Source organism: Oncorhynchus tshawytscha, linkage group LG13 (genome assembly GCF_018296145.1).
Source record: "Oncorhynchus tshawytscha isolate Ot180627B linkage group LG13, Otsh_v2.0, whole genome shotgun sequence".
Lineage (NCBI taxonomy): Eukaryota > Metazoa > Chordata > Actinopteri > Salmoniformes > Salmonidae > Oncorhynchus > Oncorhynchus tshawytscha.
The window spans coordinates 27134443-27149958 of record NC_056441.1 but is presented as its reverse complement, the minus strand read 5'-3'; the positions used below and the strand labels follow the sequence as shown (position 1 = coordinate 27149958).

At 44.5% G+C, this 15516-nt stretch overlaps 1 long non-coding RNA gene across 2 annotated transcripts in view; it reads left to right on the top strand.

The window, feature by feature from the left end:
* LOC112264624 overlaps nt 1-15516 on the top strand; it is a 94202-nt gene that overhangs the window by 59019 nt on the left and 19667 nt on the right. Inside the window, exon 1 of one of the 2 annotated variants that reach the window (XR_006078593.1) lies at nt 391-528. The exons of the other annotated variant lie outside the window; for it this stretch is intronic. This is a non-coding gene — a long non-coding RNA (uncharacterized LOC112264624). Of the gene's footprint in view, nt 1-390; nt 529-15516 lie in introns of those variants that run through there. 2 annotated transcript variants of the gene reach the window in all.

The following is a 15516-nucleotide window of genomic DNA, read 5'->3' as shown; positions in this document are numbered from 1 at the left end:
ACAGGTGGACTTTATTTAACTAATTATGTGACTTCTGAAGGTTGCACCAGATTTTATTTAGGGGCTTCATAGCAACACATATGCATGCACCACTTTTCTGTTTTTATTTTAGAGAATTCTTGAAACAAGTTATTTTTCTCATTTTACTTTGCCAATTTTGTGTATGTCCATTACATGAAATCCAAATTAAAATCCATTTAAATTACAGGTTGTAATGCAATAAAATAGGAAAAACGCCAAGGGGGATGAATACTTTTGCAAGGCACAGTAAGATATTACAGTTTTTTTCTTTCCCGTTGGTAGGATATATGTGATCGTAGTTTGTCTATTTTGTTATTGATTGATTGTACGTTGGCTAATAGGTAGATTACCCTCTCGGCAACAGATCCTTACAAGGCACCTGGACCTTCTTCCTTGATACCTCCTTCTCTTTCTCCTGCGAATGGCGGGGATGAGGACCTTGTCGGTCGTCTGAAGTAAATCCTTGCCGTTCGTCTCGTTGAAGAAAAAGTATTCCTCCAGTACGTGGTGAGTAAGCTCTGTCCTGATATCTAGAAGCTCTTTTCGGTCATAAACATTATGTACAAAATAAGTTACAAATAATGCAAAAAAACATACACAATAGCACAATTGGTTCCAGGATCGTAAAGCGGCAGCCATCTCCTTCGGTGCCATTTTGTATCGTATGTATTAATTTGTGGATGTCCATCATCCATTGTGTATGATATGTTATGATTACATTGTGTATGATATGTTATGATTACATTTTGTATGATATGTTATGATTACATTGTGTATGATATGTTATGATTACATTGTGCATGATATGTTATGATTACATTGTGTATGATATGTTATGATTACATTGTGTATGTTATGATTACATTGTGTATGATATGTTATGATTACATTGTGTATGATATGTTATGATTACATTGTGTATGATATGTTTCCAAATGGCAAAATGTACACTGAATTTGAAAAAAGTACAATATGCTACGAATTGAAATTTGTTGTGGCTAACTTTGGCTAGGTGGCTAATGCTAACGTCAGCTAGCTTGGGTAGAAGTTAGGGGTTAGGTTAAAGGTTAAGGTTAGGGGAAGGGTTAGCCAACAAACTAAGTAGTTGAAAAGTTACTAAAATGCTAATGTTGTCTATGATGAGATTCGAACACGGAACCTTTGGGTTGCTAGACGTTCGCATTATATGCCCATCCACCCACCCCCCTTTAGTTTTTGCCTTAAGTAACCTTCTGTGTTATGTAACCATACCAAACGTAACATGTCATACTATACTGAACAAAAATATAAACACAAAATGTGAAGTGTTAGTTCCATGTTCATAAGCTAAAATAAAAGATATAATAAATTTCCATTGGCATACAAACCTTATTTCTCTCAAAGTTTTTGCACAAATTTGTTTACATCCCTTTTAGTGAGCATTTCTCATTTGCCAAGATTATCCATCCACCTGACAGGTGTAACCACACCAGTCCAGGACATACACATCTGGCTTCATCACCATCTGGCTTCATCATCTTTTGAGACCAGCCACCCGGAGAGCTAATGAAACTGAGTAGTATTTCTGTCTTTATTAAAGCCCTTTTGTGGGGAAAAACAAATTCTGATTGGCTGGGCCTGGCTCCCCAGTCGGTGGGCCTGGCTCCTAATTGGTTGGGCCTATGCCCTTCCAGGCCCAACCATGGCTGTGCACCTGCCCATCATGTGAAATCCATAGATTAGGGCCTAATGAATTGATTTCAAATGACTGATTTCCATTATATGAACTGTAACTCAGTAAAATCATTGAAATTGTTGCATGTTGCGTTTATATTTTTGTTCAGTATAATTTTAATGTACCAGATCTTCGTTTACTATGTTATGTCTAGTTTATGAGACCAGGCTGCTTGTCCCAACAACCTCAGGACTGGCCTCAGGGTTCTACCATACTGTGCCTAACTGACTATTCGAATGCTCTATAATAGCGGCAATTGTTGATATCCTCCAACAGAATTGTACATATTTAGACCCAGTTGGTAGTTTTCTTAAATACTTGCTCCCTCAGGCACTCCAAACGGGTTTGCATCCGCTTCTCCATGGTTCTCTGTCGGGATTTCAGAGCGAGAAGGCAGAATGTAAAACATTTTGTGACATCTATCTCCATGGGGGCTATGAGCAGTGATTTATTTTTTGCAGTGGGGCCCCATAATTATTAGAGTTTAGCCTGCCTCAGATCTCTCTTGTTTGTTTATCGCGTCAACCTGGGAGACACAAATGTCAAGATAGGAAAAGTTAGCCTGGGGCACCATGATGTCTTATTTGAGCAGCTCAGCAAGTTCAGTTCCCCATACAGCTCTGACAGAAGGCCTAGACAATGTCTGTAACACAGAAATGCAAAGGAATACAAATAGGGGTTTTATAAAGTTCAGTCCCCCCCACAGCTGGGGATAGACAACTCCAGACAGGGACAAATTGATGTCTTGATGTCTGACAAAGAGAACTGGATCAAAATCGTAATCTGTATACAAGCCTGCTCCGTCTGAAGCCAATGGCTTGGAATGAAGCAGACAACATAGACATGGTCTGACACCAGTTGGCTAAATTGTAACACGGAATTGCAACAGAAACACGAAAGCAAAGGGGGTCTACATACCCAAGGCTGGGGACAGACAAACATCAGACAGCAGGGGAAAATGAACATGTGACAAAATATAAAAAATCCCACTTATGAATGGTGGAAACAAGCACGCTCTGTGTAAAGCCGTTGGCTTGGAATGAGACCAGACAGCAATTGATTGAACTGTTCCTCTGCTGTGTGGCTGTGTGTGTGTGCTTCTCTAAGTCTGTTTACATATGTGGGGGTAAATGGAGTGCTTTCATCATCTGTTCTTTCTTCTATCCATCACAAAAGAAATCTTGGAACTAGAAGGACAATGATCCAGGAGACCAACGTCAGTGTCTGCATAGTCTGCTGTCAGCCTAATGGGTGGGTTTATCAGACAATGACAGAGAGCCCCATCTCCCCCATAGTGACAGGACTTCTCTCCTGTAGTACAGGAAGTGAAGTGACTAACATTGAAAATCCTTTTTTTTTTGTAGGTGTAGCCCTTTCAACAACCACTGTCTCACCTGGTAAACAGTTTGATTACGGCCAGCTGGTCAACTGGACTAATATACATCGAATGAAAGGTGTGGACAGTAGGCGACACACTTTGTGAAATGACTCTGGCTGGTTCTTTATCAGTGAAGTGGCTGATTGACTGTCTTACTTCATCAGTGACCTCTGACCAGTTACAGTACCACTCACTCACTTCTCTCAGGACAATCCAGGCTCAGGTGACATTTCAGTTGCAAGATAAAGCTTTAGATGTATCTTTTCTCTTCTGTGGATCTCAGAGAACGGAACGGAGGCTATTATTGTCAAGCACTTAAACTCCTCCTTCCTCTCTTCCTCTCTTTCTTTCTCTCTCTCGTTTCTTCCTCCTCCTCTGTATCACCAGCCTTCTGCCTATCTGGCCCTCTTAAGACATCTGGAGGTCTTCTTCCATTTAAAGGCCCAATGCTGCCGTTTTTCTGGGTAACATTTAAGTACCTTACTCTAATAGATTTCCATTAAAATTATCAAAAATAGCTTTTTGGCAAAAAAACTATTTCTCAAGCAATAATAGTTTTGCTAGGACTGTCTGTGAGTGGTCTGAGTGGGGAGGGGACAACTGAAATTGGTCTATTAACCAATTTACCGTATATTGATGTCACCATGGAAAGCCAAAACTCACGCCCATGCAAAACTCCTGATAAGACTGTCCTCTGTAGATTTAATTTTCAACCAGCAACTATCAGGAAATAACACTGATCAAATGTTTTGACACTTTTACAGTGTTAGTTTCATCAGCTGTTGTAGAATATGATACAAAATGGTGACTGCACTGGGCCTTTAACAGAGAGTGTCCCTTATAAAACAGACTGGCAATGGGTTACCACCTCCCCCTCTCACTCTGCCTAGACCCTGGGTGGGTGGTCCTGTAGAGAGAGATGGAAAAATGTGTATAAACCAGTTTTTGCTTTGTCATTATGGGGTATTGTGTGTAGATTGATGAGGGGTAAAAGAAAAACATTTAATACATTTTTGAATGAAGCTGTAACATAACAAAATGTGGATAAGTCGAGGGGTGTGAATACTTTCCGACTGCACTGTAGATAGAATGGTAGTGGTAGCGAAGGTTCTCGATCTGATTTTATTGCGGTGGTGGTCGACTGGTTTTTATAAAAAACAAGCTGATGTTTTCATCACTAAGTGAGCTCCTGTGTAATGTGATGGAGGCCACACACACACACATAGACACACACACACATTCACCCACCACTAAGTGAGCTCCTGTGTAATGTGATGGAGGCCACACACACACCACACACACACACACACATAGACACACACATACACACACACCACTCAGTGAGCTCCTGTGTAATGTGATGGCCACACAGGCCACACACACACACACACACACATAGACACACACATACACACACCACTCAGTGAGCTCCTGTGTAATGTGATGGAGGCCACACACACACACACACACACATAGACACACACATACACACACCACTCAGTGAGCTCCTGTGTAATGTGATGGAGGCCACACACACACACACACACATAGACACACACATACACACACCACTCAGTGAGCTCCTGTGTAATGTGATGGAGGCTGATGTAGGGAGGCAGATGCCCACGCTTTGTGATTCCCTATTTTCTACCTCAGCTGTTTGCTTACCTCGCCTCAGCAGCGCCAGCCAGGAAGATACTTTGTGTGTTACTCAAGTGTGTGTGTGTGGAGAAAGGGAGGGAGAGAGCTGTAGCTCTTGGTACCATTCCATCAACATTATCCCTAATGCCTCATACTCCTCCTGTTGTCTGATATGAGGTGGTTATGAAGACCAATAGTTGCTGTATGGAAAGATGATACTGTAGGTAGGTCTATGTGAAGGAAAGGAGGGGACAGACAGGTTTGGGAGTGTCCTTGTAACAAGATGAAATGTTGTTTGTCAGATGTCACTATGTAGTTCAACACCGTACAGTGAATTCAGTTCACATTGACGTGAGGCCTCGGCCTTGTCAGCTTGGTTGCTAGACCACTGTTGTGTGTGTGTGTGTGTGTGCAGATAAATAAATGCTAGTATTTTATTACTCCTCTGTATTGTATTGACCAGGCCAGTGACCTAAGAATGGCAACCCAGTCAGTGATTGGCAGAAGCTGAAGATTGTTGACCTTTACAGTGACCTATGGCAGGGTGAGTTTCAGAATGGATGTTCATTTCCCTGCTGGTAAATGTGTCTGTCAAGGTTCTCCCAGGAGACCTGTGATTTCACTGAGAGTATAACAACCTAACACACACACAAGCACATCAGACCAATATTTATCCTCTATTTGATGGGTACACTGTAGAGGACACAGTGATTATAGAAAACATGAGTCCTCTGCCTCTCCACAGCACGGAGGAGAAGATGAGTTGGCTGCTTTCCTCTCTGTGGTAGGCTACCCTGACCTTCACTCCCCAGCGTGTGTGTGCGTGTGTGTGAGCCCTCTGATGATGGGCACAGACAGCAGCTGCACACACAGCTGTAACTCGCTAGGCCGCCACTTACAGCAGGCTGCACAAACACAAGCACACACACTCATTACTCCCTACGTGGAATTCCAAATGAAGGGCTTCCAGACTCACCTGTCACTCTGCGATTGCTCAATGTCAATCCCCCTGCTGCAGCCGTCTCCTGTATGTGTCTACAGTGTAGTTACACCGTTAGGATGAGAGGAGAGTCCTTCCCTCGGAAGACAACGGTTTTTATTTTTATTCACTAAGTACTATGATCCACAGACCCATGCATGTTCAGACCAATGCATGTCAAATGGCACCCTATTCCCAATGTCGTCCTTTACTTTTGACCAGGGCCCATAGGGCTCTGATAAAAGTAGCGCACTATATAGGGAGTAGGGTGCCATTTGGAACTAACCCATGTACTCCACCTCCCAGGATCATTATAAGTTTGGAGACTCGACGGCTGATCTTATTAGATCAGTGGTGACCTGTACTGTAACTCTCCTGAACAGTTTGTCAGACAGACATATTGTTTATGTTTGCTAGGCAGCAATAATCTATTCTAAAGAGATCGTTTCATAGAGTGGTTAATGGAGGGTCTGTAAAAGAGGGTCTCTGGCACAATGATGGGTTCAGTTGGATTTCAATTGCTCCTATGAATTAGGCTTTTATTCATAAGGGCTCGTGTTGAGTGAACTGAAGATCCCTCTTGAATCTCTGACAAAAACAGGACAACAATATAATTATCTGTGATGTTTGTAATAGTTCTGTAAGAGGGTGAGTGTGGCGATATTGTTGTGTGTGTATGTGTGTGTGTGTGTGTGTCTACAGTGTAGTTATACCATCAGGATGAGGGAAGAGGTGTGTGTCTACAGTGTAGTTATACCATCAGGATGAGGGAAGAGGTGTGTGTGTCTACCGTGTAGTTATACCATCAGGATGAGGGAAGAGGTGTGTGTATACAGTGTAGTTATACATACCATCAGGATGAGGGAAGAGGTGTGTGTGTGTGTGTGTGTGTGTGTGTGTGTGTGTGTGTGTGTGTGTGTGTGTGTGTGTGTGTGTGTGTGTGTGTCTACAGTGTAGTTATACCATCAGGATGAGGGAGAGGTGTGTGTGTGTGTGTCTACAGTGTAGTTATACCATCAGGATGAGGGAAGAGGTGTGTGTCTACAGTGTAGTTATACCATCAGGATGAGGGAAGAGGTGGGTGTGTCTACAGTGTAGTTATACCATCAGGATGAGGGAAGAGGTGGGTGTGTCTACAGTGTAGTTATACCATCAGGATGAGGGGAGAGGTGTGTGTGTGTCTACAGTGTTGTTATACCATCAGGATGAGGGGAGAGGTGTGTGTGTGTGTGTCTACAGTGTAGTTAAACCATCAGGATGAGGGAAGAGGTGTGTGTGTGTGCGTGTGTGTGTGTGTGTGTGTCTACAGTGTAGTTATACCATCAGGATGAGGGAAGAGGTGTGTGTGTGTGTGTCTACAGTGTAGTTACACCATCAGGATGAGGGAAGAGGTGTGTGTGTGTGTGTGTCTACAGTGTAGTTACACCATCAGGATGAGGGAAGAGGTGTGTGTGTCTACAGTGTAGTTATACCATCAGGATGAGGGAAGAGGTGTGTGTGTCTACTGTGTAGTTATACCATCAGGATGAGGGGAGAGGTGTGTGTGTGTGTGTGTGTACAGTGTAGTTATACCATCAGGATGAGGGAAGAGGTGTGTGTGTGTGTCTACAGTGTAGTTATACCATCAGGATGAGGGAAGAGGTGTGTGTGTGTGTGTGTGTGTGTGTGTGTCTACAGTGTAGTTATACCATCAGGATGAGGGAAGAGGTGTGTGTGTCTACAGTGTAGTTATACCATCAGGATGAGGGAAGAGGTGTGTGTGTGTCTACAGTGTATTTATACCATCAGGATGAGGGAAGAGGTGTGTGTTTCTACAGTGTAGTTATACCATCAGGATGAGGGAAGAGGTGTGTGTGTCTATAGTGTAGTTATACCATCAGGATGAGGGAAGAGGTGTGTGTGTCTACAGTGTAGTTATGCCATCAGGATGAGGGAAGAGGTGTGTGTGTGTCTACAGTGTAGTTATACCATCAGGATGAGGGAAGAGGTGTGTGTGTGTGTGTCTACAGTGTAGTTATACCATCAGGATGAGGGAAGAGGTGTGTGTGTGTCTACAGTGTAGTTATACCATCAGGATGAGGGAAGAGGTGTGTGTGTCTACAGTGTAGTTATACCATCAGGATGAGGGGAGAAGTGTGTCTGTGTGTCTACAGTGTAGTTATACCATCAGGATGAGGGAAGAGGTGTTTGTGTCTACAGTGTAGTTATACCATCAGGATGAGGGAAGAGGTGTGTGTGTCTACAGTGTAGTTATACCATCAGGATGAGGGAAGAGGTGTGTGTGTGTGTCTACAGTGTAGTTATACCATCAGGATGAGGGAAGAGGTGTGTGTGTGTGTGTGTGTCTACAGTGTAGTTATACCATCAGGATTAGGGGAGGTGTGTGTGTGTCTACAGTGTAGTTATACCATCAGGATGAGGGAAGAGGTGTGTGTCTACAGTGTAGTTATACCATCAGGATGAGGGAAGAGGTGGGTGTGTCTACAGTGTAGTTATACCATCAGGATGAGGGAAGAGGTGTGTGTGTGTGTACAGTGTAGTTATACCATCAGGATGTTAAACCATCAGGATGAGGGAAGAGGTGTGTGTGTCTACAGTGTAGTTATATCATCAGGATGAGGGAAGAGGTGTGTGTGTCTACAGTGTTGTTATACCATCAGGATGAGGGGAGAGGTGTGTGTGTGTGTCTACAGTGTAGTTATACCATCAGGATGAGGGAAGAGGTGTGTGTGCGTGTGTACAGTGTAGTTATACCATCAGGATGAGGGAAGAGGTGTGTGTGTCTACAGTGTAGTTATACCATCAGGATGAGGGGAGAGGTGTGTGTGTGTGTGTCTACAGTGTAGTTATACCATCAGGATGAGGGAAGAGGTGTGTGTGTGTGTGTGTGTCTACAGTGTAGTTATACCATCAGGATGAGGGAAGAGGTGTGTGTGTGTGTCTACAGTGTAGTTATACCATCAGGATGAGGGAAGAGGTGTGTGTGTGTGTCTACAGTGTAGTTATACCATCAGGATGAGGGAAGAGGTGTGTGTGTGTGTGTCTACAGTGTAGTTATACCATCAGGATGAGGGAAGAGGTGTGTGTGTGTGTGTGAGTGTCTACAGTTTAGTTATACCATCAGGATGAGGGGAGTGTGTGTGTGTGTGTGTGTGTGTGTGTGTCTACAGTGTAGTTATACCATCAGGATGAGGGAAGAGGTGTGTGTGTGTGTGTGTGTCTACAGTGTAGTTATACCATCAGGATGAGGGAAGAGGTGTGTGTGTGTGTGTCTACAGTGTAGTTATACCATCAGGATGAGGGGAGAGGTGTGTGTGTGTGTGTGTGTCTACAGTGTAGTTATACCATCAGGATGAGGGAAGAGGTGTGTGTGTGTGTGTGTGTGTGTGTGTGTGTCTACAGTGTAGTTATACCATCAGGATGAGGGGAGAGTGTGTGTGTGTGTGTGTGTGTCTACAGTGTAGTTATACCATCAGGATGAGGGAAGAGGTGTGTGTGTGTGTTCTGCTCTTTTGTCTCTGTGCCACTGTCCCTCTGCCAGTGCTGTTGCCAGACACTGCCTGCGGGCCATGTCTCTCTGTGTGTGTGCGTGGCCCTGTCCAGTAGGAGAGAGAGAAGCACGTGCAGGCTAGGCAGGGAGAAGAGATGTGACCAACGGCACAGCGCTGTTTACATGTCTGTTTAGATGGGGGAATGCGGAGGAGGGGACATCTTTGTCATGTACCCACTCTTACAAGAGGCTGTGGGCTAAAATATTGATGTGTGATGGTTGGTTGTTGATAATGGCACAGGCTGCCCCTCTACTGTTGTCACACATGTTAGGGACTCCGACCCTCCAATTCTTCTCTTCTCTCCTCTCTCTGTCATCTCCTTTCCAAGTCTCAGATTCAGCTCACTGTCGCCATCGTCATTGTTTACTCTAGCAGTCACACACGCTATGAGTAAATGCACCATAACGTTTTAAATAAACGGGAGACCTGATACTGCAATTGCATTGAGTGTAATGTGAGTTTGCTGACAGAACGGGTGTTTTTGGGAGAGGAAAGTGTTGCACTAGTTCTGTAAACACTAGCTTGTCCCCTTGTCTCTGTTATCTCCACTCCTCGTTAGGGCAATAGTTCAACTACCTCATTAGGCTTGAGCTATGTCAACCTTCGCCACATCGTCGAGGAAGCCGCTCAATGGAACGCAGCTAAAGCATTCGAAAGAAAACAAATAGTATTGGAACCTATAGGCCCCATGTTATTGAGCGGGACCAGACTGGCTCTAAAGCCCTCTGGAAATATGCTTATGAGTCTGAAAGACCATGGATGCATCATTGTGATTGACCCTCTGGAATGGAGCTCTGGTTTGGTGATCAAGAGTGCACTCTGCTCCCACGCGCACACACACCCTCTCTCTTTCTGCTTCACTCATGTTTTTGACAGTTTATTTTTATGGGTTAGAACACACTTTGGACCCCAGAGTTAATCATTGTTAAAGTCTTTCTTCTTAGAGCTGTCAGAAGTTATGATTTCAGATGAGAAGTGCCTCTTTGAAGCTGATCACCAGAGTTTACAAGACCATCTATTGTTCATGGGATGATTGCCAGATAACAACCAAGATCTGACCTCTGTTCTGTACAATGCAAAACTACATCTTTACCTGGTTGTTATCTGGTGTCTGAATTTGGTTACAACCTGACAATTATGTCATTATGACGTTTCATGACCAATTTCTCGTCCTGGATATTGTGGGATAAAGAACAGGAGTAGCAGATTGATTCTCTCGCTCCAAGCTACTTAGTTTAGCGCCTTTCTGAGGGCACACTAAAATGGTGCTGGAAGAAATGGCAGCAGTTTTACAGGCGCCCAACCAATTGTGCTATTATGTTTTTTTTTGAGTCATTTGTAACTTATTTTGTACATAATGTTTCTGCTACCGTATCTTACTGCAAAAAACAGCTTTTGGATATCAGGACAGCGATCACTCACCTCGGGTTAGATTAAGAGCTTCTGGATATCAGGACAGCGATCACTCACCTCGGGTTAGATTAAGAGCTTCTGGATATCAGGACAGCGATCACTCACCTCGGGTTAGATTAAGAGCTTCTGGATATCAGGACAGCGATCACTCACCTCGGGTTAGATTAAGAGCTTCTGGATATCAGGATAGCGATCACTCACCTCGGGTTAGATTAAGAGCTTCTGGATATCAGGACAGCGATCACTCACCTCGGGTTAGATTAAGATTTTCTCCAAACACCCCACAGGGTCAACATCACCGTTATTTGCAAGAGGAAGGACGCGGGTATAAAGGACAAAGAGCCGGATGCCTCGTCAGGACCCACAGAAGGCGTGTGGGAAAGCTGCCGTTACCGTCAATATTACTCGCCATAGTGCAGTCATTGGACAATACATTAGACGAGGTACGATCACGAATATCCTACCAACAGGACATCAAAAACTGTAATATCCTATGTTTCACGGAATCGTGGCTGAATGATGACATGGATATTCAGCTAGCGGGATATACGCTGCACCGGCAAGATAGAACAGCACACTCTGGTAAGACGGGGGGGGGGGTGTCTTCGAGGCTGTTTATTTACCACCACGACAGATGCTGGCACTAAGACCGCACTCAGTCAGCTGTATAAGGAAATAAGCAAACAGGGAACCACTCACCCAGAGGCGGCGATCCTAGTGGCCGGAGACTTTAATGAAGGGAAACTTAAATCAGTTTAACCTAATTTCTATCAAAATGTTAAATGTGCAACCAAAGGGAAAATAATTCTAGATCACCTGTACCTCACACACAGAGACGCGTACAAAGCTCTCCCTCGCCCTCCATTTGGTAAATCCGACCACAACTCTATCCTCCTGATTCCTGCTTAAAAACAAAAATTAAAGCAGGAAGCACCAGTGACTCAGTCTGTAAAAAAAGTGGTCAGATGAAGCAGATGCTAAACAACAGGACTGTTTTGCTATTTATCCGATGGCATTGAAGAGTACACCACATCACTGGCTTTATCAATAAGTGCATTGAGGACGTCGTCCCCACAGTGACTCTACGTACATACTTCAACCAGAAGCCATGGATTACAGGCAACATCCGCACTGAGCTAAAGTGTAGAGCTGCCGCTTTCAAAGTGCGGGACTCTAACCCGGAAGCTTACAAGAAATCCTGCTATGCCCTGTGACAAACCGTCAAACAGGCAATGCGTCGATACAGGGCTAAGATTGAATCATACTACACCGGCTCCGATGCTCGTCTTATGTGGCAGGGCTTGCAAACTATTACAGACTACAAAGGGAAGCACAGCCGCGGGCTGCCCAGTGACACGAGCCTACCAGATAGGCTAAATCACTTCTATGCTCGCTTCGAGGCAAACAACACCGAGGCATGCATGAGAGCATCAGCTGTTCCGGATGACTGTGTGCTCACGCTCTCCGTAGCTAACGTGAGTAAGACCTTTAAACAGGTCAACATACACAAGGCTGCGGTGCCAGACGGATTAACAGGGCTTGTGCTCCGGGCATGAGCTGACCAACTTGCTGGTGTCTTAACTGACATTTTCAACATGTCCCTGATTGATTCTGTAATAACAACATGTTTCAAGCAGACCACCGTAGTCTCTGTGGCCAATAACACAAAGGCAACCTGTCTAAATGACTACAGACCCATAGCACTCACGTCCATAGCCATGAAGTGCTTTGAAAGGTTGGTAATGGCTCACATCAACACCATTATCCCACAAACCCTAGACCCACTCCAATTTGCATACTGCCCAAACAGATTCACAGATGATGCAATCTCTATTGCACTCCACACTGCCCTTTCCCACCTGGACAAAAGGAACACTTATGTGAGAATGCTATTCATTGACTACAGCTCAGCGTTCAACACCATAGTGCCCTCAAAGCTCATCATTAAGCTAAGGATCCTGGGACTAAACACCTCCTTCTGCAACTGGATCCTGGACTTCCTGACGAGCCGCCCCCAGGTGAGGGTAGGTAGCAACACATCTGCCACGCTGATCCTCAACACTGGGGCCCCTCAGGGCTGTGTGCTCTGTTCCCTCTTGTACTCCCTGTTCACCCACGACTACATGGCCAGGCATGACTCCAACACCATCATTAAGTTTGCAGACGACACAACAGTGGTAGGCCTAATCACCAACAATGATGAGACAGCCTATAGGGAGGAGGTCAGAGACCTGACCATGTGGTGCCAGAATAACAACCGATCCCTCAACATAAACAAGACAAAGGAGATGATTGTGGACTACAGGAAAAGGAGGACCGAGCAAGCCCCCATTCTCATCGACGGGGCTGTAAGTGGAGTAGGTTGAGAGCTTCAATTTCCTTGGTGTCCACATCAACAACAAACTAGAATGGTCCAAACACACCAAGACAGTCGTGAAGAGGGCACGACAAAGCCTATTCCCCCTCAGGAAACTTAAAAGATTTGGCATGGGTCCTGAGATCCTCAAAAGGTTCTGCAGCTGCAACATCGAGAGCATCACTGCCTGGTACGGAAATTGCTCGGCCTCTGACCGCAAGGCACTACAGAGGGTAGTGGGTATTGCCCAGTACATCACTGGGGCTAAACTGCCTGCCATCCAGGACCTCTACACCAGGCGGTGTCAGAGGAAGGTCCTAAAAATTGTCAAAGACCCCAGCCACCCCAGTCATAGACTGTTCTCTCTACTACCGCATGGCAAGCGGTACCGGAGTGCCAAGTCTAGGACAAAAAGGCTTCTCAACAGTTTTTACCCCCAAGCCATAAGACTCCTGAACATGAAATTCAATGGCTAACCGGACTATTTGCATTGCTGATGCTACTCTCTGTTCATCATGTATGCATAGTCACTTTAACTATACATTCATGTACATACTACCTCAATTGGGCCGACCAACCAGTGCTCCCGCACATTGGCTAACCGGGCTATCTGCATTGTGTCCCGCCACCCGCCACCCACCACCCACCAACCTTTTACGCTACTGCTACTCTCTGTTCATCATACAGTGGGGCAAAAAAAGTATTTAGTCAGCCACCAATTGTGCAAGTTCTCCCACTTAAAAAGATGAGAGAGGGCTGTAATTTTCATCATAGGTGCACTTCAACTATGACAGACAAAATGAGGAAAGAAAATCCACAAAATCACATTGTAGGATTTTTTATGTATTTATTTGCAAATGATGGTGGAAAATAAGTATTTGGTCACCTACAAACAAGCAAGATTTCTGGCTCTCACAGACCTGTAACTTCTTCTTTAAGAGGCTCCTCTGTCCTCCACTCGTTACCTGTATTAATGGCACCTGTTTGAACTTGTTATCAGTATAAAAGACACCTGTCCACAACCTCAAACAGTCACACTCCAAACTCCACCATGGCCAAGACCAAAGAGCTGTCAAAGGACACCAGAAACAAAATTGTAGACCTGCACCAGGCTGGGAAGACTGAATCTGCAATAGGTAAGCAGCTTGGTTTGAAAAATTACAGGCCTCTCATCTTTTTAAGTAGGAGAACTTGCACAATTGGTGGCTGACTAAATACTTTTTTGCCCCACTGTATATGCATGGTCACTTTAACCATATCTACATGTACATACTGCCTCATTCAGCCTGACTAACCGGTGTCTGTATGTAGCCTCGCTACTTTTATATCCTCGCTACTGTATATAGCCTGTCTTTTTACTGTTGTTTTATTTCTTTACTTACCTAATGTTCACCTAATATCTTTTTTTTTGCACTGTTGGTTAGAGCCTGTAAGTATGCATTTCACTGTAAGGTCTACCTGTTGTATTTATCGCACGTGACAAATACACTTTGATTTGACTTGTTAACTTGTAGCTAGAGGTGGCTCACAACCAAGTAGTTAGAAGAACAGTCACGTTCAGCTTTTAAGATCTCCTGGGTGAGAGATCCACCAAATGAAAGTCTTCTCTGATGTGTCTTTGTGTGAGCTCTTAGCTTATGAAACATGAGAGGAGCTGCTCTGTAAAGGTTCTGGGGATCAGTGGAGAGAGAGAGAGAGAGAGAGAGGTATACTGGGACTTGTGAGTCGGGGGGGGGGGGTGATTGAGCTGTCTCGCTGGATCTGTCTACTTCTCTTCCTCCTGTCTTTCTCTCTGGACTGGAGAAAACAACAGTTTTAAAAAAAAGATGCTATATTGATTGGGCTTCACCCAACAGACAGTCAAAATAATCTGACATGCACGAATCCCCTGAAACAAAGGACAACCAGTCAGTGTAAACAAGCAGACGATGTCTCATCCCCCCCCCCCGCTCTCCTTCCTTTCCTCGCTCTCTCTCATTCTCTCCCTATTTGTTTCTCTTAGTGTTTCCACCTTCCCATCATATGGAGAGGCTGATTGCAACGCTGCAGTTACCATGGCAGCCAGTAGAACACATTAAGCTTTATAATAAGTCACAGAGAGGAAGAGAGGAGAAAGGGAAGAAAAAGAGGCACTGGAACAATCAAGAGCATGAGGAGGAAACTATAAATAGAGAAAGCAGTAATCCCTAGCATCATTTATTAAACAGTAACTTCAGATGGCTGTGTTGGTTTTGTACACATTTCCCCTAGCAGCTAGCACAGTATATACACCGTCCCTTGTCAGACATTTTTGACAACGAGGGCTGATCCCAGTAATGTAGGATAGCTATTACTGTGTTTGTGACCTCTTTCATCTATCCTGAGCTCCACTCTCTTATTTAGGGATGGATGATGACACACACCCAGTCATCTAGGGACACTCAGACTCTGAGATGGTCTCGGGCAGGGTTCCTCAACTAGCGG